The following is a 27,857-nucleotide window of genomic DNA, read 5'->3' on the forward strand; positions in this document are numbered from 1 at the left end:
AACAAAATGACAATGAAGAAAATGTAAAAAGAAAATAAATAAATAAAATACATAAAATGAAAATGAAAGAAAAATAGACAGGAAAAACGAGATAAATAAATAAAGTACAAGAAAATAATAATAAATAATATATATATACACGAAATAATGATATAAAAGAGGTAATACATAAATAATATAATATACATAAAGATGATGAAGTAATAAGTATAATGTATATATATAAAATAACGAGAAAAAATAGTATATATAGATAATAGAACGAAATATTAAAAACAGTAGTAATAAATACATGAAAGAATCAGAAAAGAGGGAAAATATAATAAATAAATAATATGTATATATTAAAAAATATGTATACAGTAAAATGTAAATATAATATGAGAAAATTAAAAGAATAAATAAAGGAATTAAACTGCGCGGGGATTAAATTGAACGAAACGAAAATTGGAGGCCAGATTTCGAAGTAAATTAACGTGGAAAAAAAAGAAATAGGGGCAAAACAAATATAATAAAAATGAGGGGGACCAAAACACATTTTACTCTTTTAATCTTAAAAATGCGCGGGTCACACAGGTCGGACGGGTCGGGTTTCAGGTCTCGCGGATTTACTATATAAGTCAACATTTTCTTTAAAAATTTTCTTCTCTTCTCCAAAACCAGAAAGAAAGAGAGAGTTGAAACTCTCTCAACCTTCCCTCGCCGGGGAAGGGAACGTCGCCCGTCAACGGCGATAACCACGGCGGCCGGTGCGGCGGCGCACGGCGGTCGCAGGGACCAAAACGGTCCCAAAAATTTCCTTTTCTCACCCTTAACCCGATTCCCAACTTATTTCGGCTAAAAATCGACCCCTAACACCTAGATCTAATCTTTTACCTTTCGAAAGTTTGGAACTCTGGTGACCGTCGGGCTTCCGAAATGGGAACAAGGTATAGCTTCCTCTCTTTTTCTCTTTCTTTTCTTTCAACGTTCAAATCTCTGTATATATCTTGTATTTTGTGTGAAGAAAAGAACAAAAAGAAAAAAAATCCTGTAATGCAGTGTGTATGCGTGCAAAAAAAAAAAGGCTTGTATTTCTCTTCACTATTCGTAAAAAAAACCCCGTCCCCATACAGTAATGATTACATGCTATTTATAATCGAATAAAAACCCTATTTTAGACTTTACTTCAACTGAAATCCTAATACTTGTTGGTTGTTTGGGTTGTTGGGGATGCTCGCGAGATCCGCGTGACGTGGGTGGCTTGGAGTCACGTCCACCGGAAAGGTCGGAGGAGTAACGTGCGGTTGTAGGACGCTCCTTGGCTGCTGTGCGGCGTTGTAGAGAACCGCTCAAAACCATAATCTGCCCTACGGTTTCAAAGCTGGGTTATGTTCTGGTCACGTGTGGGTGCGCTGGATCCAAACGTGTGATGGGTCTGTTGGGCCATTTGATGTTTGGACCTGTAGAAAAAACAAAAAATGTAAATAATTAATAAATATAAATATATATATATATATATAATATAATTTACACTGTAAATACATTATATAATATAATAACAAGTTATGGACGAAATGACGTGTCTACAGCTGCCCCTCTTTGCTCATTATCGTGTAACGAAAATAGAGCAAAGATTAAAAGACACAAATTTCGTCCACATCAACTATTCTTGATCATGAAATGATTCCCTTGTCGTGAGGTTGAGTCAAAACTGGAAGATTCTGAGTATGAGTCATTCGTTGTAAAGTTTGGCTTCGAGTTAGATATCCTCCGTCGTGGAGTTGAAATCTACTCTCGAGCAAATTGTGTTGTTTCGAGTCCAATATCCTTCGTTGTGAAGTTGAAATTGGCTCTGAAATTGAGAAATGTTTGTTGACAACCAGCGGTCCCTTCGTCGTGAAGTTGAACTTGCGTTGTCTGGAGTCCATATCCCTCGTTGTGAAGCAGAAATTGGCTCTGAAATTGAGAAATGTTCGTTGACAACCAGCGGTCCCTTCGTCGTGAAGTTGAACTTGCGTTGTCTGGAGTCCAATATCCTTCGTTGTGAAGTCGAAATTGGCTCTGAAATTGAGAAATGTTTGTTGAAAACCAGCGGTCCCTTCGTCGTGAAGTTGAACTTACGTTGTCTGGAGTCCAATATCCTTCGTTATGAAGTTGAAATTGGCTCTGAAATTGAGAAATGTTTGTTGACAACCAGCGGTCCCTTCGTCGTGAAGTTGAACTTACGTTGTCTGGAGTCCAATATCCTTCGTTGTGAAGTTGAAATTGGCTCTGAAATTGAGAAATGTTTGTTGACAACCAGCGGTCCCTTCGTCGTGAAGTTGAACTTACGTTGTCTGGAGTCCAATATCCTTCGTTGTGAAGTTGAAATTGGCTCTGAAATTGAGAAATGTTTGTTGATAACCAGCGGTCCCTTCATCGTGAAGTTGAACTTACGTTGTCTGGAGTCCAATATCCTTCGTTGTGAAGTTGAAATTGGCTCTGAAATTGAGAAATGTTTGTTGACAACCAGCGGTCCCTTCGTCGTGAAGTTGAACTTACGTTGTCTGGAGTCCAATATCCTTCGTTGTGAAGTTGAAATTGGCTCTGGGTAAAACCTGCAAAGATATGCATATATGTGATGTTATGGATGTCATGCTCTTAGGTATGCCTAAAATGCATATGCAACATATGTTATTCTGAGCTCTGGAGAGTAATCTCGATCTCCGGTGGCCTGTCGTTGTTGACTCTTGAGCTTGAAGTTCCGATCTCTGATCTTAAATTCTTCAAATGTTTGATGATTTTTTTTTTTTTGAAAAAGATGCTCCTCAACCATCTCAAGCATGTGCATGAGCCTTGATCGGCTTCTGGGTACCTGTGCTTTTCAATGAATCTTTGTACAGCAATATGCGATTATCTTTCATAAAAATAAATAAACCATTAGGTTTAAATCTAATTCAAGATGCTCAAAAGGTATTGGAGGAAAGATGGTCTTTATTATAAGGGAGGAGAAGAACAAATAATACATGGCAAACATTCTAGAAAACGAATACACAATGATGTGTAAATGAATGTCTTAGATCTCGATAACGTGGGCACTTCTGAGTTGAAAAGCCGTTTGGTGACTTTGAGTGCAGCCTTTGCCAAAGGATCTTTGAAAATGCGACAACGTTTGGGAGGGTGCAACATTTCTCCGATTTGTTGGGTTCGTAGAAGATTCATGTGCCGGGATGTTTCCACCGTTGATATCCAAATTGCCCTTTCCGGGTTTTCAACTTGGACCCATCCTTAGTTGCAAGACGCCCTTTGCGGGTTTTCATCTTGAACCCACCTTATTTTCTCTTCTTTTTCCTCTTTTTCTTTTTTTAATTTAGGGCGCCCTTTCGGGTTTTCACCCTAAACGTTTTTTTTTTTCAACTTAGGACACCTTCTCGGGTTTTCATCCTAAGCGAAGTATTTCTTGACTGCGTCCGAGTTAATGGGATGTGGCAGCTCAGGTCCGTCCATTTCAGCCAGGATAAGGGCTCCTCCGGAGAAAGCCTTCTTCACGACATAAGGTCCTTCCCAATTTGGCGTCCATTTTCCTCGGAAATCTTTCTGGACTGGCCAAATTCTTTTTAACACTAGATCCCCTTCACGTAATATTCTCGGGCGCACCTTTTTGTCGTGTGCTCTGATCATTCGTTTCTGATAGATTTGACCATGATGAATGGCTTTCAGTCTTTTTTCATCTATCAGATTAAGCTGATCATATCTGGATTGTGCCCACTCTGCATCATCTAGTTTGACTTCTGACAAGACCCTGAGAGACGAATCTCGACTTCAATGGGTAGCACTGCTTCCATTCCATAGGCTAGTGAAAATGGAGTTGCCCCAGTCGATGTACGTACCGAGGTTCGATAAGCGAACAAAGCAAAAGGCAACTTCTCATGCCAGTCTTTGTAGGTTTCAGTTGTTTTCTCCACTATCTTCTTAATATTTTTGTTTGCTGCTTCTACTGCTCCGTTCATCTTTGGTCTGTAAGCAGTGGAATTGTGATGTTTTATGTTGAACTGTTCGCAAACAGCACTCATCATCTTGTTGTTCAAGTTTGTTGCGTTATCGGTGATAATCCTTTCAGGTAGACTATACCGACATATAATTTCTTTCTTCAGAAACTTGCAAATAGTGGATTGAGTGACACTGGCGTATGACGCGGCCTCTACCCATTTCGTGAAATAATCAATTACTACGAGAATGAAACGGTGACCATTCAAAGCCTTCGGATGGATTTGCCCGATAACGTCCATGCCCCACACGGAAAAAGGCCATGGTGACGTCATTACATGAAGTGGATGGGGTGGAACATTTATCTTGTCTCCATAAATCTGACATTTATGACATCTCCTAGCATAGTTGATGCAATCACTTTCCAGTGTGGACCAAAAATATCCGCATCTCATTATTTGTCTTGACATCATATGCCCATTTGCATGTGCTCCACAAACCCCATCATGTACTTCTTCCACTATCATTTTTGCCTCTTCAGCATCGACGCACCTTAACAGAACTTGGTTATGGCTTTTCTTGTATAAAACCTCTCTGTCAAGGACATATCCAGCTGCCAACCTTCTAAGGGTTCTCTTCTCGATTTCAGTGGTTTTTTCTGGATAACTCCGATGCTTGATATACTGCAGAATATCGTAGTACCAAGGCTTAGTGTCCTTTGCTTCTTCAATTTGGTAACAATGATCTGGGTACTCATACGACTGCATGTTAATTGGCATCATTTCAGACTCCCCGCCAGCCTTGAACGTGGCTGCCAAGGTAGCTAGAGCGTCAGCCATTTGATTTTCTTCTCTAGGCACGTAGTGGAAGGTGACTTCATCGAACTCTTCGAGCAGATTCAACACTAGTTTTCGGTACTCTAACAGCTTTATATCCTTGGTTTCCCACTCTCCTCGGAGCTGATAGATTACTAAGGCTGAGTCTCCATACACCCGTAAAGTCTTTATATTTTGCCCCAGTGCAGCCCGAATTCCCAAGACACATGCTTCATATTCTGCCATGTTATTGGTACAATCAAAGTTCAGTCTGCTGGTAAATGGGTAGTGACTCCCTTCTGGGGAGACTAGAATTGCCCCGATGCCATGTCCTAGTGCGTTTGATGCCCCATCGAAGTGCATTCTCCAGAAACCATCCGTTGAAATGCTTGCTTCCTCTAAAGATATGGCCATTAAGTCCTCGTCTGGGAAATCAAAGTCCAGCGGCTCATAGCTCTCATCAGTTCTGCTTGCCAAAAAATCGGATATGGCGCTGCCTTTTACCGCTTTTTGGCTCACGTATTCGATGTCAAATTCAGACAAAAGCATCTGCCATCGGGCTAACCTTCCGGATAGAGCAGGTACACCCATCATATATTTTAGTGGGTCTAACTTGGAAATCAGCCAAGTGGTGTGATACAACATGTATTGTCGAAGTCTTTTTGTAGCCCATATCAGGGCACAACAAACCTTCTCAATAGGAGGATATCGGACCTCGCAATCGGTGAACTTCTTGCTTAAGTAGTAGATGGCTCTTTCCTTCTTCCCAGACTCATCGTGTTGACCCAGAACACACCCCATGGAGTTCTCGAATATGGAGAGATACAAGAACAGAGGTTTTCCTAGGATAGGGGACATCAGGACAGGAGTGTGAGACAAGTACTCTTTTACCTTCTCAAATGCAGTCTGACAGTTTTTATCCCATGCTCCAGGGCTATTCTTTCGGAGGAGACGAAAGATGGGGTCACATTTGTCGGTTAACTGAGAGATGAACCGAGCTATGTAGTTTAGTCTGCCCAGAAAACCTCGGACTTCTTTTTGGGTTCGTGGTGGAGGTAGATTCTGGATAGCCTTAACCTTATCAGGATCGACCTGTATGCCTCTCCTGCTGACTATAAAGCCTAGTAGTTTTCCAGATGTTACCCCGAAGGTACACTTGCTAGGATTTAATCTCAGTTGAAACTTTCTCAATCTCTGGAAGAGCTTCCTCAGATTCTTGACATGTTCACTCTCGGTCTGTGCCTTGACAATCATGTCGTCGACATAAACCTCAATTTCTTTGTGCATCATGTCGTGGAACAAGGTCACCATAGCTCTCTGATATGTTGCCCCAGCATTCTTTAATCCGAAAGGCATCACTTTGTAACAGAAAGTTCCCCACATTGTGACGAAAGTGGTCTTTTCCATGTCTTCGGGATGCATCTTGATCTGATTGTACCCCGAAAATCCATCCATGAATGAAAAGTAGGCGTTCCCGGCCGTATTGTCCACCAGAGTGTCTATGTGTGGCAGAGGAAAGTTGTCCTTGGGACTGGCCTTATTAAGGTCCCGGTAATCGACACACATGCGTACTTTCCCGTCCTTCTTCGGCACAGGCACTATGTTGGCCACCCACTCAGGGTATTTGGCCACTTGGTGAAAACCGGCATCAAATTGCTTCTTGACTTCTTCCTTGATCTTAAGGAGCATTTCTGGTCGTATTTTTCTCAGTTTTTGCTGCACAGGTTTGAATTCTGGTTTGATTGACAGTTTGTGAACTACCATATCTGTGTCTAGTCCCGGCATGTCTTGATACGACCAAGCAAACACATCTTCGTACTCCTGAAGTAAGGCTATCAGGTTTTTTCTTGCTTCAGTCGAAAGAGTTGTGCCGATTTTAACCTCCTTTCGATCTTCCTCAGTGCCCAAATTTAATATTTCGATCGCCTCCTCATGTGGCAGTATTTGCTTTTCTTCTTTTTCTATCATTCTCAACAATTCGGTAGGCAAGTTGTATTCTTCTTCATTATCGCATTCTTCAAATTCCCCAAGACAAATGGTTGATTCAAAATCCACCTCCGGATCAGGATCATTAGTGCCCCCATTATCGTTATCTGGGAACCTGAAAGGAGGAAAATGTGCATGTGTGAGAGGATAATATCCCACACGGAACGGTCAAGAACTAACTTTGAGAGTAACTGGAAATGAAGTACTGGAATGAAGGAGACAGAGAATGAATTCAAAAATAAAAGAAAAGTTTGTTTGCCATAGAAAAGAAAAATGCATCTTTTATTAAACTTAAACAAAATATTTATTCACCCTTACAAAAGATCACCTATTGCCCCGGGTATAGGCAAATAGGGATAGTTCGAATATTACTCTGAAAGATTCTTGTAAACCACATGTAGTTCTTCCACCGACCAACTGCTAGGCACGAACCCATGTGGCAGAAGGCATATCCCGGATCTATCTCCGTTGTCAACATCTTCTGTGGTCACGGCATTAACGTTCAGATCTTCCAGAGCCGTTTCTAACTCGGATGTGGTGGTCTCAAACACATAACCACCTGACTTGAATGTTCTGAAGAGCGGCGGGAATGTCATAGGCTTCCATTGGAGTTCGTTTCCAGTCAATCTGGCTAACCTTCTCTTCCGGTTCTTTTGAATTTCCTTTCTCTTTTCATGATAACCGGGCTGAAAACCGAGCCCAAATTGGTCTAATTTTGGGATAGGATGGACAGGGTTGATCATTCCTTGCAAATATTTCCCAAAACCTCTCCCGGTTCTTGCGCCTCGGCCTAGGGTTTGCTTGATCTCCATCCTTGTGCATTTGGAGAGTCGAGGTCTTGGGATTCTTTTTCCTTCTGCCACGAATGTGGCATTAACAAACTCCAAGGAGCGGAACGAACATTCTACCGCTTCCTCGTCTACTTCGATGTATGGAGCCTCTGTGGTCACGCTTGCCACGATATCTTCCTCAGCGTTGATAATTACCAAGGCCCCGTCAATGACAAATTTAACTTTCTGGTGCAACGTGGAGGGTACTGCACCTGCTTGATGAATCCACGGCCTTCCCAAAAGACAGCTATAGGACGGCATGATATCCATCACAAGGAACTCAACATCATAGGTGGCTGGTCCGATGGTCAATGGTACCTCAATCTTTCCGATTACCTCTCTTTTGGTCCCATCAAATGCTCGGACCACATTCTGACAAGCTCTCATATGAGAGGTATCTATTGGTAGCCTCTTCAATGTAATCAAAGGCATCACGTTTAGGGCTGAACCATTATCGATTAAGACACTTGGTAAAGCGTGCCCCTTACAGTAGGTAGTAATGTGTAACGCCTTCGTTCGGCCTCTTCCTCCTGATGGAATCTCATCATCTGAAAACGAGATGAGATTATCAGCTTGAATATTGTTCACCAGTCGATCCATCTTGCTGACTGGTATGTCTTGTGGCACGAACGTTTGATTAAGGACATTCAACAACGCTTCTCGGTGTGCTTCCGAACTTAAAAATAGTGCTAGCATTGAAGTACGTGTAGGTAAGTTGTGGAGCTGTTCTACAATGTTGTACTCGCTGTGCTTCAAGATCTTGAGGAACTCTTTAGCTTCTTCCTCCTTTATAGGTTCATTGATGACCAGCACATCTTCTTTGAACGGCTCCAGTGGTCTCTGCCCCACTTTACTATTACCCCCTCCGGAAGTACTCACCTGACACTCGTATTTCCATGGCACTTGCCGATTGTCCTTATATTGAAAAGGCCGAGGTGCGTAGATTACCACCTTGGCTGGTGTTGTTACTGTCATGCTTGCCTTAGGGGTAATTATCAAAGGACTACCCCTACCAAATTTTCTATCTGATGATTCTCCGGTGGCACAAACATCTGCTTCCAAAGAATCTTGAATTTCTTCGTAAAACTCCAACTCTTTCTGGTTCATCATGAGTTGGACTAACGATCTGAACTCTGGGCAATCTTGTACTTTATGTCCTTCTTCGTTGTGGTAACAACAATGGTTACCATCTTCATTTTCTGTCGTATCTGGATATGGTGCAAGAAGCCCTACCTTCACCATTTGGCTCCATACCCAGGCCAAAGGAGATTTGATCTCTGAAACACTCGATTTAACTTTCCTGCCCCTTTCGGTAGTAACGGCATTGATTCATGTCTCCTGATGATTGGGCAAGGGATTCTGGGCGACGTTTGGTGCTCCGGAGTTGAAAGTGATCCAATTTTTGTTTCGCATTCGTTGCACAAGTCTTTTGAATGCGAGACAACTTTCAATCGAATGCCCCTGCACACCGCCATGGTATTCGCAGTGAGCGCTCTCGTCATACCATTTTGGGTAGGGGGATTTATTGGATTCATAGGATAAGGCGACACTGCATGAGTGTCGAAGAGCTGTTGGTATAATTCTTTATACGACATGGGAATGGGGTCAAACTGCTCCCTTTCTCTTCTTGGTTCTCTCTGGTTCTGTCTAGAAGTACCGGATGGTACAGCTGCTGTGGAATTTGAGCTTGAGATCGTAACCCCCTTGCTGACACTGTAGGTGTTTACATTGTTGATCTCTCGCTCTTTGTTCTTCATGGGAGGTTTTTACTGGAGTCTCCTCCCTCAATCTTTCCTTGTTTAATGGCCAACTCGATCATTTCACCGGCCATGACTAAATCTGAGAAACTTCCCGACGTTATTGCTACCAAGTGCCCGAAGTAAGGTGCCTTCAAGGTCTGTACAAACAGCTTTCTTGTTTCCTTTTCATCTAAAGGTGGATGAACTTGCACAGATAAATCCCTCCATCTCTGTGCGTACTGTCGGAAACTCTCATTGTGTTTCTTCTCTAGGCTTTGTAACATGACCCGGTCTGGTCTCATATCGTTGATATGCTTATACTGCTCCAAGAAAGACTTGGCTAAGTCTTTCCACGTCTTGATATGAGTTCGGCTAAGCTGGTTGTACCACCGAATAGCTGAACCGGACAGGCTCTCTTGAAAACAATGGATCAGGAGTTGGTCATTCCCGCCATATCCTGTCATCTTTCGACAGAACATAGTAATATGGGCTGAAGGGCAACTGTTCCCGTCGAACTTCTCAAACTCAGGAACTTTAAACTTTGGTGGAAGCACCAAGTCTGGAACTAGGCTCAGCTCCATTACGTCCACTCCATAATAATCATGGTCTCCCTGGACCATCTTTATTTGATCTTCTAATATTTTTATCTTTTCTTCCATCTTTTTAGCTTTATCTTCCTCGTCAAAGTCTGGGACGTGATAATCATCCGGATGATCATCAGGGATGATTGTAGAAGTTTGTATTTTCACAGCAGGTGCAACTTTCGCTTTGGCAACGAATGAGTCCCCGGGTAGTGCTGCTTTCCCTTTAGTAGCAGATGCGTCCCCGGGTAATATTCCGGGTGAGAGAACCACTTGCGGGGTTGGTGGTATGGCCACCCCCTCGGAAGAGATGCCCCCTGATGCACTAGCTTGCTGTAGACCCGATAACTTGGCTACGATTTGGTCGACCAAGGACTCCTGATTTTTCTTGATGGACTCAAGAGTACTTTCACTGTTCTGAGCCATCTTATCTTCTAGTTCCTTTTGAAGTCTTGCCATGTGCTCTTCGATCTTTTCCATTCTGGCTTCCATTTGTCTTTTTTTTGCTCGAGTATTGTGCGGGTGATGTGTATCTGATGCTTGCGGTGGTACGCTCGGTGTCTGAGACATGTTCTGTTAGTTAATACGAATGTAAAAACATGGAAAATATAAAATAAATAAACATGAGATATAAAATGCAAGAAATGCAATGTATGATGTATGCAATTGGAGGCATTGATCCAGAAAAGTGTTCATTATTATAAATAATCCTTATTCAGACAAAAATATTTTATCTTTTTTAGAGACATAAAAACAGATTAAAGGTACATTTGGACTAAATCCTCTAGACCCCGAACAGCTTCCAGTATGTTGACAAGTCTTCTGCCTTCATCTGTCACTGGTTGAATGCCTTGTCGAACCACACCAGCTTCCCTTGCTAGGCCGTGAAGATGACGGGCTGCTTTTTGCACTTGATCCAGGAAATCTCGGATGGTTGCGTCTCGGGCCCTCACCCTTCGTTGTGCTTGTTCCCAACGGAAACGCCATTGTAGTCCTCCGTCGAAGGGCACCATCTGAAGCTCGTTTGCTTGCCTGTTGAACCCATCTATAATAGCTTCTAACTCAGCTATCGTCTTGCCATCTTTCTCATGCTGTTTCTCTAAGTCAGCTACCCGAACTCTCAAGCGTTGGTTCTGATATTGACTATCTGCCAAGCGTCTTTGGGCAGTCTTTGTTTGTTCTTTCCAAGCTCTCTCATCAGGCCCCTCGAACTTCCTTTTCAGGCTATGAGCTTCGTCTTTCCAGTATTCAGAGGTTACCTTCAACTTGGAGTTATCCTTGACCTTGTCTTGATACCCCTTTCTCAAGTCTTCGAGCTCAAAACGGACTCTTTTTTGTTCTTTTCCAGTTTTTCTGCCCGATCTTTCTGAGAGTCAGCATCAAGCTTCCACTGATAACGTTCAGCTTCAAGTTCCTTTATCCTTTGCTTCAGCTCATTATTCACGGCTTCAAACTCGGTCTTGGCTATCTCGAGTTCAGAAGGGACATGCCTGAGATGTTCCTCCATGGTCCGGGTGTCATCACAGTCTGGCACAGGGATATTGTCATTCTTTCTCAATCTTCGCCACTCCATAATCCGGAGTGAGCATACTTCTGGCAGCTACAACATCCATCCGGAATACTTTCCTCCACGAATCGGCTACTTCTTTGATCATCTTCTTATAGCTGTCGCCGTGATACTCAAACTCTGACCTAGCTAACCCGCATGTTACTGGGACAAACTGACGTGCTCCATATTGTCTAAGTGCTAATAGCGGAGCATACCCGACTGCTCCCCAAAGTCCAAGTAAGGTCACAGTGTCGGAGTCACCACATCGAAAAAGAACATCACTGAGGAATAACCAAGGGGCTCTCCAAACAATATCTCGGTCTTGAAGATGCGTAAAGACCTTCATCCATTTTTCTTTCGAGGCGCCTTCATGCCATTTTAAGGTAATAAATTCACCTAGAGGTGAATAGGTGGTGCTGAAACGGCGGTAGGCAACCCCGTCAGTCTTCCAGAAGTGGCTGTGAATCCAGACTTGAAGGAGCTGAATGCACCCGGTGAATCTTCCTCCGCCAGTTCTTCGGCAATGATTGAGAGATCGAAAGGTCTCAGCCAAGATGGCTGGTGCTGGATTGACTCTTCTCGAGAGTTGTTCGAATAGCTCCACTACGGTGGCATCGATGTATCCCAAGGTCTTTGGGAATAAAATTAGACCATACAGACCTAATGCAAACAGGTCTATTGTCTTCCACTCATCAGGATGGTGCTTCATTAGTTGTTTGATATGAAGCTAAGCGATTCCTTCTCCACTACCCTTACATCGAGCTCGGTCAGTTACCCATTTTTCATCAACTCCGGCAACCTTAGCTAGTGTATTTTTGAAAGGTTGACTTTTAATGTGCTTAAGGTAGGCCCGCTCGAGTTTGATGTTTTCACAATGCAGCAGTGTAATGTACTCTTCTATGGTGGGCACCATGTCTTCCCGGTTAAAAGTGAAGCAACTGTATCCCGGGTTCCAGAATTGAACCAAGGCTCTAATTAAGGGCTCATCAATCTTAACATGAAGCAAAAGTGCAACATCACCGTACCGTTGGCTGAACTTCTGTTTCACCTCATTCTTCCAACTGTCCCAGATGTCCCGGAGCTCTTGTACATCATTCTGCTTTAGGCTGATCGAGGCGTAGCTAACCAGCTCTGACACATAGCTGTCTTGAAGACTGTCTCCCTTTTCCTTCTGAGTCTTCTCGGACCATAGTCGTACCTCAGGGTTTTTAATCTCTTGTATTACAACACCTTTATCCATTAATTCAGATTATTTTGTGCGTAATGAACGTCTTTTTAGGGATCAATGGCCTCTTATTATGATGCAAATGCTAAAAACAAACACAAAGGCAAACGGTTAGTAAAATAAAAATAAATAAAAATAACAAGAAATAAATGGCAATAAAAACATAAGAAAAAAACAAATGGTTAGGAAACAATTGTCCTAGGTTTTGGAATGTGGTTTTGGGGTAGGCTCTATTTCTTCGAAGTCTCCTGGTTTAGGTTCTAAAAACGGTACCCGAGTTCTCCTTGCTGGTGCCCCCTTGGGCTTACCAGACCCTTAGTCCTAAACCCATCACAGGCTTGTGTGGACTAAGTTAAACTCGAGGGGACACATTCCCTTATGTCTATGCGGAGAATAAATTCACACGGAGACATAAGGTATATGAATCCCGAAGGCTACTTGCTAGGCATATGCGGTGAATAAATTCACATGAATGCGTCGCTTTCACCCCCACTTAAAGGGTTCGGAGCTTGGGTATAGAGCCTTTGGATGAAAAAGTTTGGAAAACTGAAATCATTAGAAAACGGTCAGTCCAACTATTTACTCGAAAAAATATAACCAAAAGTAAGTAATAAGGATCGAAATGTTACCTTAAAGTTCAAACTTACCCTTTTCATTAAAAAGACAACTGGAAATTACCTTAGCCTGACTCACTTACCTGTGTCCCCAGCAGAGTCGCCAAGCTGTCGCAACCGTCTTTCGGTTGGGCCCCGAAATTGAGCTTCGACTTAGGAAAATGTGGATTGGAGTCGCCACCGATCATTTATTTAAAAATAAATGGGTTGATCGGATACCCTATTTCTTACCTGATCTGCGTCTTATCAGAGATGTGTCGGATTCGGGAGTCGGTTACAGTCAAGGAAGGGCTAGCACCCTTGAACTGCCCTTTCGGTACTGTGTAATTTCCAGTTGTCTTTAATTAAGAAAATTGAAAGTTAAATTACAAGGTAAAATATTGATCCAAATTGCTTACCAATGATTGTTTGAAGATGTGTCCCTAAATAGCCGAGAAACGTGTTAGATAAAAAATGTAATAAAAACAAATAAAAAAAACAAATGGAATCAAGAAAAGTAAAAAGGGTAAGGAAACAATAAAATAAAGATAAACAATGTATAAAATAAACAAAATGACAATGAAGAAAATGTAAAAAGAAAATAAATAAATAAAATACATAAAATGAAAATGAAAGAAAAATAGACAGGAAAAACGAGATAAATAAATAAAGTACAAGAAAATAATAATAATATATATATATATATATATACACGAAATAATGATATAAAAAGAGGTAATATACATAAATAAATATAATATACATAAAGATGATGAAGTAATAAGTATAATGTATATATATAAAATAACGAAAAAAAAATAGTATATATAGATAATAGAACGAAATATTAAAAAACAGTAGTAATAAATACATGAAAGAATCAGAAAAGAGGGAAATAAATAATAAATAATAATATGTATATATTAAAAAAATATGTATATACAGTAAAATGTAAATAAATATGAGAAAATTAAAAGAAATAAATAAAGGAATTAAACTGCGTGGGGATTAAATTGAACGAAACGAAAATTGGAGGCCAGATTTCGAAGTAAATTAACGTGGAAAAAAAAAGAAATAGGGGCAAAACAAATATAATAAAAATGAGGGGGACCAAAACACATTTTACTCTTTTAATCTTAAAAATGCGCGGGTCACACGGGTCGGACGGGTCGGGTTTCAAGTCTCGCGGATTTACTATATAAGTCAACATTTTTCTTTAAAACTCATTTTCTTCTCTTCTCCAAAACCAGAAAGAAAGAGAGAGTTGAAACTCTCTCAACCTTCCCTCGCCGGGGAAGGGAACGTCGCCCGTCAACGGCGATAACCACGGCGGCCGGTGCGGCGGCGCACGGCGGTCGCAGGGACCAAAACGGTCCCAAAAATTTCCTTTTCTCACCCTTAACCCGATTCCCAACTTATTTCGGCTAAAAATCGACCCCTAACACCTAGATCTAATCTTTTACCTTTCGAAAGTTTGGAACTCTGGTGACCGTCGGGCTTCCGAAATGGGAACAAGGTATAGCTTCCTCTCTTTTTCTCTTTCTTTTCTTTCAACGTTCAAATCTCTGTATATATCTTGTATTTTTGTGTGAAGAAAAGAACAAAAAGAAAAAAAATCGTGTAAAGCAGTGTGTATGCGTGCAAAAAAAAAAAGGCTTGTATTTCTCTTCACTATTCGTAAAAAAAAACCCCGTCCCCATACAGTAATGATTACATGCTATTTATAATCGAATAAAAACCCTATTTTAAGACTTTTACTTCAACTGAAATCCTAATACTTGTTGGTTGTTTGGGTTGTTGGGGATGCTCGCGAGATCCGCGTGACGTGGGTGGCTTGGAGTCACGTCCACCGGAAAGGTCGGAGGAGTAACGTGCGGTTGTAGGACGCTCCTTGGCTGCTGTGCGGCGTTGTAGAGAACCGCTCAAAACCATAATCTGCCCTACGGTTTCAAAGCTGGGTTATGTTCTGGTCACGTGTGGGTGCGCTGGATCCAAACGTGTGATGGGTCTGTTGGGCCATTTGATGTTTGGACCTGTAGAAAAAACAAAAAATGTAAATAATTAATAAATATAAATATATATATATATATATATAATATAATTTACACTGTAAATACATTATATAATATAATAACAAGTTATGGACGAAATGACGTATCTACAATAATTATATATATTATAAGCATGCATCAAATATAGGTAAAATATGTATTTAATCATCGAGCTATTATTTTGGTTTTATTTTGATTATTCAATTATAAAAGTACATTTAATGTTATATTTTGATTCTTTTTTTGTATTTGTTGTTAAAAAGTAAATAGAACTATTGACATGGCAATATTTTTTTTATTTTTTCCGATAATGACATGACATTATCTTGTAATTACAAGTTAGTAATACCCTTAATTTTTTAACAACGGGTGATGAAAACGGAACCAAGTTATTTAACTTTTATTAAAAAAGTTTAAATATAATTTAAAAATAATAAATCTAAAAAATATAGTATAACATTAACAACAAATGTATATCTAAACTTAAATAAAATAATAAAAACAATCTTTATTTGTAATGATTTAGAAATTATGAGTCGACATTTAAGGGTTAACATTGTCTTTGAGAAGTGCTTTAAAATATGCTTTTGAGAAGTACTTTTAGATTAATTATTGTTTAGTATTGTTGTCAAAAAAAAGTGTTTAGGGACATAAATGATTATTTTGGACAGTATATTATAAGTTAAAAGATATACATTTAAATGATATCTAGATTCTTTAATATTATAATAAATATAATATATTAATTTAAATTATGATAAAAATATTTTATTAAAAATAAAAAATATTTTTATTAAAAAAACTTGATTACTTTTTAAATTACTAGTATTTTGATAATAATAATAATAATAACAAACATAAAAAATTGTTTATCTACGAAAAAAAAAATATGTGTGTGTGATATAATAAAATGATTAATAATAATAATAATAAAGAAAAGTAAAAAATAGACCCAAAAAAATAGTCAGTTTTGTTCTTAGGCCGGAGTTAAAAATATAAATTGCCCCAAACGCATTTTGTAAAACGCAAAAGCTCAATTTTTTTTTACTTTTCCGTTTGGTAATTTGGTTCAAAAAGCACGTTTAGAATATATATTTCATCTATGAGCGTTATTTATTGCTTGTTAATGAAAAGATTTAATTTTAAACTCTATCTTCTGTCTGTTTTAGGTGTATAAATATTTTTTATTTAATATAATTATATAATATTTTCGACGTTACTATTTTAGGCATTTGATCTGTCACGGCCATTAAAAAAATTATTATGTAACACATGCCGTGTTTATATTTTTTAAACATTTGTAAGAGCTTTTGAATGGCATTTGAATCAAGGCATTCTTTGCTTATTTCCTCAAAGTCTCTTGTTCTATTCATCAATTCTGAATTAAGCTGCTCATTAATAGACTGGAAATGTAGTCTTTCACCCAAAACGTTCTCTAGTTGTTCAATGAAGATTGTATACTTACTGTAATCTAATAGATCAGAAAGCTCTTCAGTCTGTGGGTTTATTTTGACCTCAGAAAGCCATTGTATACCTCGTGTAGCATCCGTGTTAAGTTCTTTCGTCCCGCACATTTCGAGTTACAGGGAAAAAATATGTTGTTGTTGAACAGTCAGAGCAGCGATGGCAAGGGCCACGACAAGTGCTGACGATGAAGTGGTCCACAACAAAGGAGATGGTAAGAGCGACAACGACCGGGAAGGGTTATAATAAGGGAGAATGGAATTAAGATTAGGGTCTTGGGGATTTGAGTTTTTCCCCCTTAGATTTTAGAAAAAATAGGATTTTTTCTAAAAAATAATAATATTTTTAAGTCTTTTAATATAAATTTAAAAATATATATACCCGATATGTGTTAAATAACGATTTTTTTAACAGTCGTAATAAACCAAACACTTAAAATAGTATCGTTAAAAACGTTGACACCTACATTAAACGAAATAAAAGAACGCTTTTAACCACCTAAAATGAGAGCAAATGATATAGTTTGTTTGTTTGTTTTTTTCCCATTGAGCCTAATAGAAAAGCGCTTTTGAATTTCTAAACGCAATACAAACGGTTGGGTTTATTAGATAAGGATTGGGCTTTGTTGTAGGGGATTTGGAGTCCAATTAGTAAGTTTAAAAGGGTGTCTTTGAAGAAGGGAGAGAATGAGGAGGACAAAATGTGCAGTTTTCTCCTTGTGAGAAAATCAAGTCGAATTTTGAGGTTTTATTTCATGTTAGCTGTGGGATGTGGGGAAGAAGAGGATGTGATAAAGGAGAAGATTGTGATTCCTAGGAATAATGAACCCCCCCCACCCCACAACGCACCTGCTCGTGCTTTCTCCTCACCTCTTGCCAAACTTCTTTCACTTGAAACTTTCCAATGTCCATATATGTTGGAAAATACAAGCATTGTTCCGAGTATCCAATTCTCTAAGCCCCAAACTATTTTCCTTCTTAGGCTTGTAAATCAGTTCCAGCTAATCCTAGCTCCTCGAGCCCCCTGATCACAATCCTTCTAGAAAAATCTTGAACAAAGTTGAGTCAATCTCTTAATGGTTGTTTTTGGAAGAATGAAGTCCCTACATAAGTAGGCTTGATTTAATAACTATTATTGGTCCCTAATAAGGTTATTATTTTATAAACTCTCGTCAATGTGATATCTGAGATTCGACGCCACATCTGGATCAAGTTTGGAGGATTACATCTTTTATTTTTAATTTAAAATTTTAATTTTTATTCATAATTAAGTCGAATTCTCACTCGATTAAGTTCAAACTTGACACAATGAACTGAATTATGCCAATTAGTTGGTTTAACCATATATCATGTCAATATACAAATATGGACTCAATTACATGATTACGTGAGCAACCTATTTAAATTCCAAGGGCTAATTGCTCATTTGGTTTTCCTAATTTTCCTACCTTTCTCACTTATACAAAAATCCTCCTTTATACGTAATTAGTCCAAATTCCTTTATGAACAATCCGATTTCTAATCCACATTAAAAAGTAAGCTTTTTTTCTTCTTGTCACTCTATAATTCAAGCCGGTGACACTTCCCTATGCATCATCGTCTTAAGAATACTCGGTATAATTTCCAGTTCAAAATACAAACTTTTAATTTAAAATTTTATAAATAATATATAAACAATTCACGGGTAGTTTGTCAAATTTTACTTACAATCCTAAAACTAATAGAAAGAAAAAATAAATTATAGGATGTGGGCATATGATACGAGCCTTTCAAAGAAACTAGTTTATCGACCACTCATGCCATTTTGTGCCGGCATGTATCGATTGATTAAAAATAATAATATTTAAATTATTTTTATATTATTTTTTTGAATATTTTGAGATAGTTACAAAGTAGTGTATGTTTATAAGTTTACAAAGTAGTATATGTTTATAAGTTTTTTTAATAACTGATAACGTATATATTTTACGGGCAATTGCTCGAACATATAACTTCAAAAGAGAATAATAATATCTTTAACCATCAAGGTATTCAATAATTTCTATATGTATGTAGTAATAGGTGAGGTATATTTTATTATATATATCATATATAAAAATCAAAATAAAGATAATCTGGAAATAATACAACATAATATATTGATATTAGTATGTTATATAAAAAAACAATATATTCATTAACACGATGTTGATTACTTTATATTATAGTGCTGAGTTTAAGATTAGAATTAAGTGATTTAATTATAGAGGTATTAAATCAATAATCTTTAGAATATATGGTTAAAATTTTTAATTGATATTTTTTTCAGGTTGTGGTTTAATACGAGCAAAAATTATCCTTCTCCCTCCCCGTAGAAATTGTTTAAAAAAACTTATAAGGGTATTAACTTTACATTTTAATCTACTAACTTGAATGACAAGATTAAATTATAAATTAAATCTTTTACACTTTATTTTTATTCATTTTAATCTTTAAAAAATTATCTAATATGAAATTGATCCGTATTTAGTTCTAGTTAAATAAAAAAAAGGGAGACACTTTACCATTAACATTCTCAGTTTAATTTTTTTTGCTAAACTACACGTTTAGTATGTAAATTATTATTTTTGTTTCGTTTTCATATTTAAAATTTATTTTTAAAAAATCATATCTAACGTTCAGTTTAGGTTTTATTTTGGCACTTGCCGTTAAAAATTAACAGAACTATTGATGTGATATTATTTTTATTTTTTTCAATGATGATGTGACATTATCTTATAGTGATACATCGACATCACCATTAAGCTTTTAACAATAGAGTATCAAAATGAAACATAAACTAAATATTAAGTATGATTTTGAAAAAAATAAAATTTAGATATCTAAACATAATAAAAATAATAGTTTACCTACTAAACATGTAGTTTACCCTTTATTTTTCTCTTCGGAAATGCCCCACTTTATACATCATCAACACGTACATTATCATTCTTTGCAGTTGTTAATTATTTGAGAAAGGGATGAGTGTTATTTTCAACCACAGTTATGGTTTTGTTTTCTTCCACTAAAATGGCAACCACAAACTCCCGACACTTTTTGTTCCTACTTTTCTTTTAACTTTTTGTTTTCTCAATGAGATTATTGTGAGACGAATCCATAATCTTATGTTAAAAATAAATTTTTAAAACATTAAGAAATAAATAAATTATTAATAAAATATATAATAATTTGTAATTTTTAAAGAACGGTTGGAGGACTAGCCCTACTTTTACCCCAATTTATAAAATAAAATTATATGGTGATTTTCATTTTGGATTGAACATTTCCCAAATAGATGAAAAAAGACATAATTTTCAACTATTAAAAACCCCGCCAACCAGGGTGTTTTTCTCAAAAATCACCCTAATCTATATATTTTTCTATCAGACATTCAGATTATATTTCACAATCTAACACCCTTTGCAAGAAGGCATGCCTCCTGCACCGCGTTTTACGCCACGTGGTCGAATGCGCGCCCCCTACACCGCGCCTTACCCAATGTGTAAAAAACCCGAGTGCTAGTTTTGTAAATATTTTTAAAGGGTGCCAAATTTGTAATTAATATCTATTATGATGATATTTATGCAAAAACGTCAACATTATTTCTCCTTGGTTTTGAATTGTGCAGAACCGCCCACGCCTCCCCACGTGTGCCATTTGCAAGTTTTTTTGTCTTTTCTAGCCTCAAACTCGAATTCATATTATTTATCAACTATCTGAATATTTTACAAGTAATTAAATCTTGTTTATTTCATCAAGTTTCTTTTTTTTATTATAATAGAAGTCTGTCAAGTTATTTGCCCACCTTATAATTTGATTTAAATAATATCTAATTAAAATGAAATTTCAATAATTCCAAGGGTAAATTCTAAAATTTTTGGAGGATAACAATTTATAAAATTTTAGGAGACGAAAATAGTTTATCAATTAAAAATATAAAAAATATTTAAAATATTAGTTCAGGGATATAGAGCCCAAGCTAATAAAAGAATATTCTAGAATCGGTTAGGTCAAAATTTTTAAACTTTAACTCATTATTATTAAAATTTTATTATTGATAAAAACATAAAAATATATTTCGAAACCTTTAATCAATGTAATTTTGAAATATATATTTTATACAATTTATTTTTAATTTTTTTAATATAATCGTTGTCAAAGTTTAATTTTTTTACTTTTAAAAAGCCAATAATGAACATAGTTAGTGGAACGTAGGTAATATTACTTAAAATTTTATTTAATTTTAATTGTTGAAATCAAAACTAAAGTAAATAGATCATTGAAACTAAATAAAGTGAAATAAAAAAGAATAGATTTAAACATGTTCGTCTTATTTAGTTAATTGGTTTTTTATTTATTCATCCCTAATAGAAGTAAAGTATCAATGTATGTCAAATAAAAAATGACTAAATTTAAAATCGAACACAGTAGACTGACCAAAACCAATATTTGATCTATTATATCATATATCCAAAGCCTAAGCAATGGAAATGGCACAGTGGCGAGGTGTGGGCGGTGTCTGCACAATTCAAAACCAAGCATAAATAATATTGACGTTTTTACATAAATGTCACCATAATAAAAATTAATTACAAATTTAGCACTCGTTTAAAAATATTTACAAAATTAGTACCTATATTTTTTACACATTGGGTAAAGCACGGTGCAGGGGCGCGCTTTCGACCACGTGGAGTAAAACGCGGTGCAAGGACGCGCCTTACTGCAAAGGGTGTTAGATTAAGAAATATAATTTGAACGATGCCTAACAGAAAAATATATAGGGTTAGAATAATTTTACGGGAAAAACGCCACCAACTAGCAGTGAATTCATTACAAAAGGGTCTCTCACGCCTAATTACATAAAATTACTAAAATTTTGGAAGATAAAATGATCAATAAATTTATCGAACTACTATAAAAATAATTGTTGTACGTTATAAAATAGTGATACTTTTTGGTAAATTTAATTATTATTTTATATTTGTTCAAAAAAATTAATGATAATTTTATAATAGTTTGTTAAAGCTTAATGACACTTCAGAAACTTCAATAAGTAAAAATGTAAAATGATCATTTTATTTTAGTTTAATGATTATTTGTACACTTTAAATTTTTTTGATTTAACCCATTGCTCTAAATTTTATGGATTTATTCTCACTAATGTTCTAATTTTTATTATTAACTCGCTTCTTATTTCAAAAAAGTAATTTTTATTATATTTGAATACGTATTAACAATTAAACTTTATCTTTAAAACAAACATTTGATGATTAAAATATCATGTATTTAAATTTAATGGAAGTTCATTAATAATGTTATTAATTAAATTTTATTTTTTAAAATCATACAAGTTACGATATTAATTCAAGAAAATAAAAGTAAATGATTAAGGTTCCGTTTGTTTCACATAAAAGTTTTCCTCATTTTCCAGTGTTTGGTTGGAGGAAAACTGGTTGGTCAACATAAAACATTTTCTTAATTAACAGAATTTCCTTTGTGTTTTCTGGAAAATGACTTACAGTCTGATTTTCTGAACTTTTCACTGAATAAATACTCAAAATAATTTTATTTTATGAATTTAATATTAATAAAATATTTTAATATCATTTTAATCAAAGTATTAATTATTAAAATATTTAAAATATATTTATTAATATTTCTAATAATATAATATTATATTTTTAATGTTATAATAAAATAATCAATTATATTATAATAATATAATATTATATTTTATTTTAATAATATATAATAAATTATTAATAAAATTTATATTATTTATTAATTTCATAGAAATAATATTATTAAATTATTAATAATGAATCATATTAATTATATATTTAATATTAATCTAATAATATTTTAATAAAAATATTTAAAATATACTACTTAATATTTTTAAAATATAATATAATACTATTACTTTAATAAATAAATTATATAATTTATAATATTTTTATTAATAAAATTATAAAAATAATATTTTAATAATAAATATCTTATTTTAATATTTTAAAAATAATAGTATTAAATTTTATAATAAATAATATTATTTATTATATTTAATATTTGTAATAAATAAATTTTTAAAAATTCATTAATTAGTGAAAAAATATTTAAATAATATCTTTCGAATATTGTAAAACGTTTTAAAAAAAAATCGAAAAATGTAATTCATTTTCGAACCGTGTCCGTCGTGCCGGAGGAGAGGGGAAAATTCGGGAGTTCAACGGAGTTTCGGGTCTCCTCTTTAATGAGAGCTCTGTCGGCAGCATCGGTTCCAAAGGCGAATTGTCGGTGCTACAGAAAACCGTACGATACGCTTTCGTTGTCGGCAGGAGACTATGGGACGACCTCCAATCAGGTCAAAAGAAATCCGGTTCGAAACCCGAACAGAAAAACAAAAACAAAAATAAAACTGAGTCATGCCCGGATTCAATTTCCTTATCCGGGTCGGAGTTCGTGAACCAGGGGAGGATCTTGGTCCTTCCTTGCGGGTTAACGTTAGGATCCCATATTACGGTGGTCGGGATGCCGCATTGGGCGCATGCAGAACATGATCCGAAAATTGCAGTCTTAAAAGAAGGGGACGAGTCATTGATGGTATCGCAGTTCATGATGGAATTGCAAGGGTTGAAGGCGGTGGACGGCGAGGATCCGCCTCGGATCCTTCATTTCAATCCGAGATTGAAAGGGGATTGGAGCGGGAAGCCGGTAATCGAGCAGAATACTTGTTATCGGATGCGGTGGGGATCGGCGATGAGGTGCGAAGGGTGGAATTCTAGTGCTGATGAAGAAACAGGTTATTTATTTAATGGCTTTTATACTTTTCAATGCATTTGAGTCAATGCTAAACAAAGAGAGAATGTAGGTTGAGAAAAGGTTGAAAATGTTGTGTTGTTTTAGGTTTTTTTTTTTTAATAATGGTAGGTAGTGAAATCGGTTATGGTGTTGCTTTATGATCTTGTGGGGAAGGAGGTGTTTTAAAAGATACCTAAATAGTTATATAATGCTTTTTACTGATTTGCTGATTGTTTAGTTCTTTCGTTGGGTAGTTGATGGAGAAGTTAAATGTAAGAAGTGGATTCAGGACGATGACGATGGCCCGGAAGAATCAAAGGCTACATGGTGGTTAAACAGATTGATAGGAAGGAAGAAGAAGGTGACACTAGATTGGCAGTACCCTTTTGTGGAGGAAAAGTTATTTGTTCTCACTTTGAGAGCTGGTTTGGAGGGCTACCATGTCAATGTCGATGGGCGTCACCTGACCTCATTTCCGTATCGAACTGTGAGTAACATCATGTTTTTGACTTAATGATTTGATGGAAAGCTATGACACCTTGTAAACTTTTTGATGGCATTTACAGGGATTTGTGCTCGAGGATGCTGCCGGGTTATCTCTAAAGGGTGACCTTGATGTGCACTCTGTATTTGCTGCTTCCTTGCGTAATTCACATCCAAGTTTGGATCCACAAAAGCATCTTGAGAGGTTGAGTAAATGGAAGACGCCCACACTTCCTGAAGGAGATGTAGAGCTTTTTATCGGCATCCTTTCTGCCGGCAATCATTTTACTGAGAGGATGGCTGTGAGAAAGTCGTGGATGCAGCATCAGTTAATAAAGTCTTCGAAAGTTGTTGCTCACTTTTTTGTAGCACTGGTAAGCGTAGATGAAGGAGGAACAGGTTCTTTCCTTTGGAAATTCCCATGCTTGATATATTTACTTTTATTTTTTAGAGTGGAAGAAAGGAAGTAAATGTTGAGTTGAAAAAGGAAGCGGAGTATTTTGGTGATATTGTTATAGTTCCCTACTTGGATAACTATGACCTAGTTGTTCTGAAGACAGTTGCCATTTCTGAATACGGGGTGAGCGCTCTGGTGATCCGACAACTCTTGCTAAAATTTTGTTAACTGATATAGTCTATGTTGTCTAACACGACTGTTATACACAAATTTAACCATGGGTGTTTGGAGTAATCCTCCAAATATATGTTAAAACTTCAAAATTGAACATACCTTTGTCAGTCACATCCATATTCCAATATTCGTGATGCAGTTCGTGTTTGAGCAACATAAGATTTAGTGCATATAAAAACCTAATTGCCATATATTGTTTCTTATTGTAAACTCTCAAGTCCTAAACAGATGTATGCTTTTGTTCACAGGTCCGTACAATGGCAGCAAAATATATTATGAAGTGTGATGATGATACAGTTGTTCAGGTGACTCTGTGATTAAGGAAGCAAAGCAGTTTGGAGATAAAAGCATTTATGTTGGAAATATGAATTATTACCACAAACCCCTGCGCGATGGTAAATGGGCAGTAGCATATGAGGTATGTGTTTTCCGTTCTGTACTCCGCAAATCCTTTTGGGGGGTGGGGGGGACCGTATTTTGCTTCCGATGCTTCTCGGAAGCTACCTGAGCTGTAAATGCGGGAATCAGTAATATTTTAGTGATATTTGTATACTTGCTCTAGATTGATTCGCATGAAAGGTTTCTTTTTAACAACAGTAAACTGGCTTGGAATTTAGAATTTTAGTAGTAGGTACCTAAACATGTCCTTGCTTTGGCCATAACTTACTGTTTACTCATGTGATTACATCTTTAGGTCTTAACCTGAGTCGACACAGCCTTCAGCCGACTTATAATTACTTATCATATCTTAATCGTTATCCCGATCATGTTTAGTGCATAACATCATGCACACATCATCATAATCTGCATATTTTGTTTGGTTTCCAGGAATGGCCAGAAGAAGACTACCCACCCTATGCAAATGGTCCAGGGTACATAATCTCATCCGACATTGCACAGTTCATTGTAACCGAGCTTGAGGAACACAAGTTGCGTGTAAGTGAACCATTTATTACACTTACTCTCTGAACGGCCGTTAAATAGCATTAGGTTCGATACTCGTTGATTAAAAACACCATTGTTGCAGCTATTCAAGATGGAAGATGTGAGCATGGGAATGTGGGTGGAAAAATTCAACAGTTCAAAGGCAGTGGAGTACCAACACAGCTTGAATTTTTGCCAGTTCGGATGCATAGAGGATTACTTCACAGCGCATTACCAATCACCGAGACAAATGTTATGCATGTGGGATAAATTAGTAAATCAAGTAAAGCCCCAATGCTGCAACATGAGATGACAACAGATATACCAAAAACAAATCAATAGATATACTTTTCACTTGCAATGTGGTAAATTCGAGAAAACAACTTTTTGGTAAAACTGTATATATGGTGTGTAAGACAGATATTGTGGGAACTCTCCCACCCCCCAATTGGTTAATTAATTACTTCAACAACTATGTCCACAGTTATCCAAGGGGCGAGTATTCAACCAAATCTGAGTCAAAAAATTGAGTCAATCGACTTGATGGCTCTTCTTGTAAGATTCAAATTTTATAGTCGAGTTTTTCGAGTTTCTCTTTAAATTTAATTGTAACTTTTACAGAATTGTTTTCAATAAAAAAATTTCTAATAATATAATTTATATTTTTTTATATGTATAAGTAAGATCTGTAATATTATTTAATAAATCAAACAATTTTTATAATATCTAAACTAATAGTATTTATTTATAATTTTATTTTTAAATAAGATGTTTTAATGACAAATTATTGATGAATGTATAAAAGAGATAAGCGAATCGACAAGAAGAAGAATATTACAAAAGTCAATTAAATGATCAAGTTGAATAAAATGAGATTAAGTTAAAAAAATGAACATATTGTTAATAATAGGAAAAGTATTTAATATTATTAATAAATTTGACTTAAAATTTTTCAAATAAAAAATTGGTTTTAAAAAATCAGCCGTTATTCCATATATATATATATATATATATATATATATATATGTATGAGATTTTTCTTGGTCAATATATACACAACTCATTCAGACTTGTTCAAACATCATCAATTTTTTAAGATGAGTTTAGATAATAATGCAACATTGTCAGCAATAGGAGCAACAGATTCAATAATTTTTTTTCAAATAAAGATGAATTTAGAATAACATGTTTAGATCTTCTTAAAATTCATGACATAACATAATCTTATTAGTAATTAAAAATATTTTTAGAATAATCTTAATATAAATGATTTTATATGTTATATGTTCTCGATCAATATATAAAGAATCCACTCATTCAAACTTGTTTTTTTCAAGAAAAGAAAATTATTCAGACTTGTTCAAAGTAAACTACACATTCTCTTATAAATATTTTGATTAAATAAAGTTAATTACACATTCTCTTATGTTATATCGACAATAATTCAATCAAATTAAAATTAACAAATATATTTACATATATATATATATATATATATATATATATATAGTTTTATTTCGTTTAAATTAGTATTACTTTCTATCACATTTTCTTCCACGTATATGAGTGCTTTATAAAAAAAATTATGTACTCGTCTTTTTTTTTAATTTTTAAGAGAAAATAATTTCCTAAAATATACATTATTTACGAATTTGTATCCACTTTTTTAAGAAGACATTTAAGTCCATAAATGATGAATTCACAAACTCATCATCCTTTGGTGGTGAGTTTCAGTTGGGAATTAATATTAAAATTACTTTATATTAATAGAATGAATTAATTCTATCAAACATTCTCGAATTTTATTTTAAATTTATGATATTAATTTTAATTTTTTTGAACATTTTTATTTTATTTCTGAATTATGATTATCATTTTAAATTAATCCCAAAATTTTTAATGTTTTAAATATTATGATTTTTTTTAAATATTTTAATTTTATCTTTAAATTATGACTATCATTCTAAATTAGTCTCCAAACTTTTGAATGTTTCAGTTCCGTTCTTAAATTATTGGCATATGTTAACCATGCCTCATGTTAATAAAAATATTAAAAATAGGATTAATGGTCACTTTTGTCCCTGTAGTAGACTCAATTTATTATTTTGCCCCTATCATATTTTCGCATCAATTTAGCCCTCGAAGTTACTCAATTATAATATTATATACCATACCCCTCACTTAAAACCCTAAATTGAAGGTTTTAAGTTAGAAAATATG

The 27,857-nt window shown here is 35.7% G+C and overlaps 1 pseudogene; it reads left to right on the forward strand.

Annotated features, from left to right (window-relative positions):
* Nucleotides 1-22,975: 22,975 nt before the first annotated feature.
* On the forward strand, nucleotides 22,976-26,107 carry LOC120150934 (annotated as a pseudogene).
* The last annotated feature ends 1,750 nt before the right edge of the window (nucleotides 26,108-27,857 follow it).

This window comes from Hibiscus syriacus, unplaced genomic scaffold (assembly GCF_006381635.1).
Source record: "Hibiscus syriacus cultivar Baekdansim isolate YM2019G1 unplaced genomic scaffold, ASM638163v2 tig00111027_pilon, whole genome shotgun sequence".
Lineage (NCBI taxonomy): Eukaryota > Viridiplantae > Streptophyta > Magnoliopsida > Malvales > Malvaceae > Hibiscus > Hibiscus syriacus.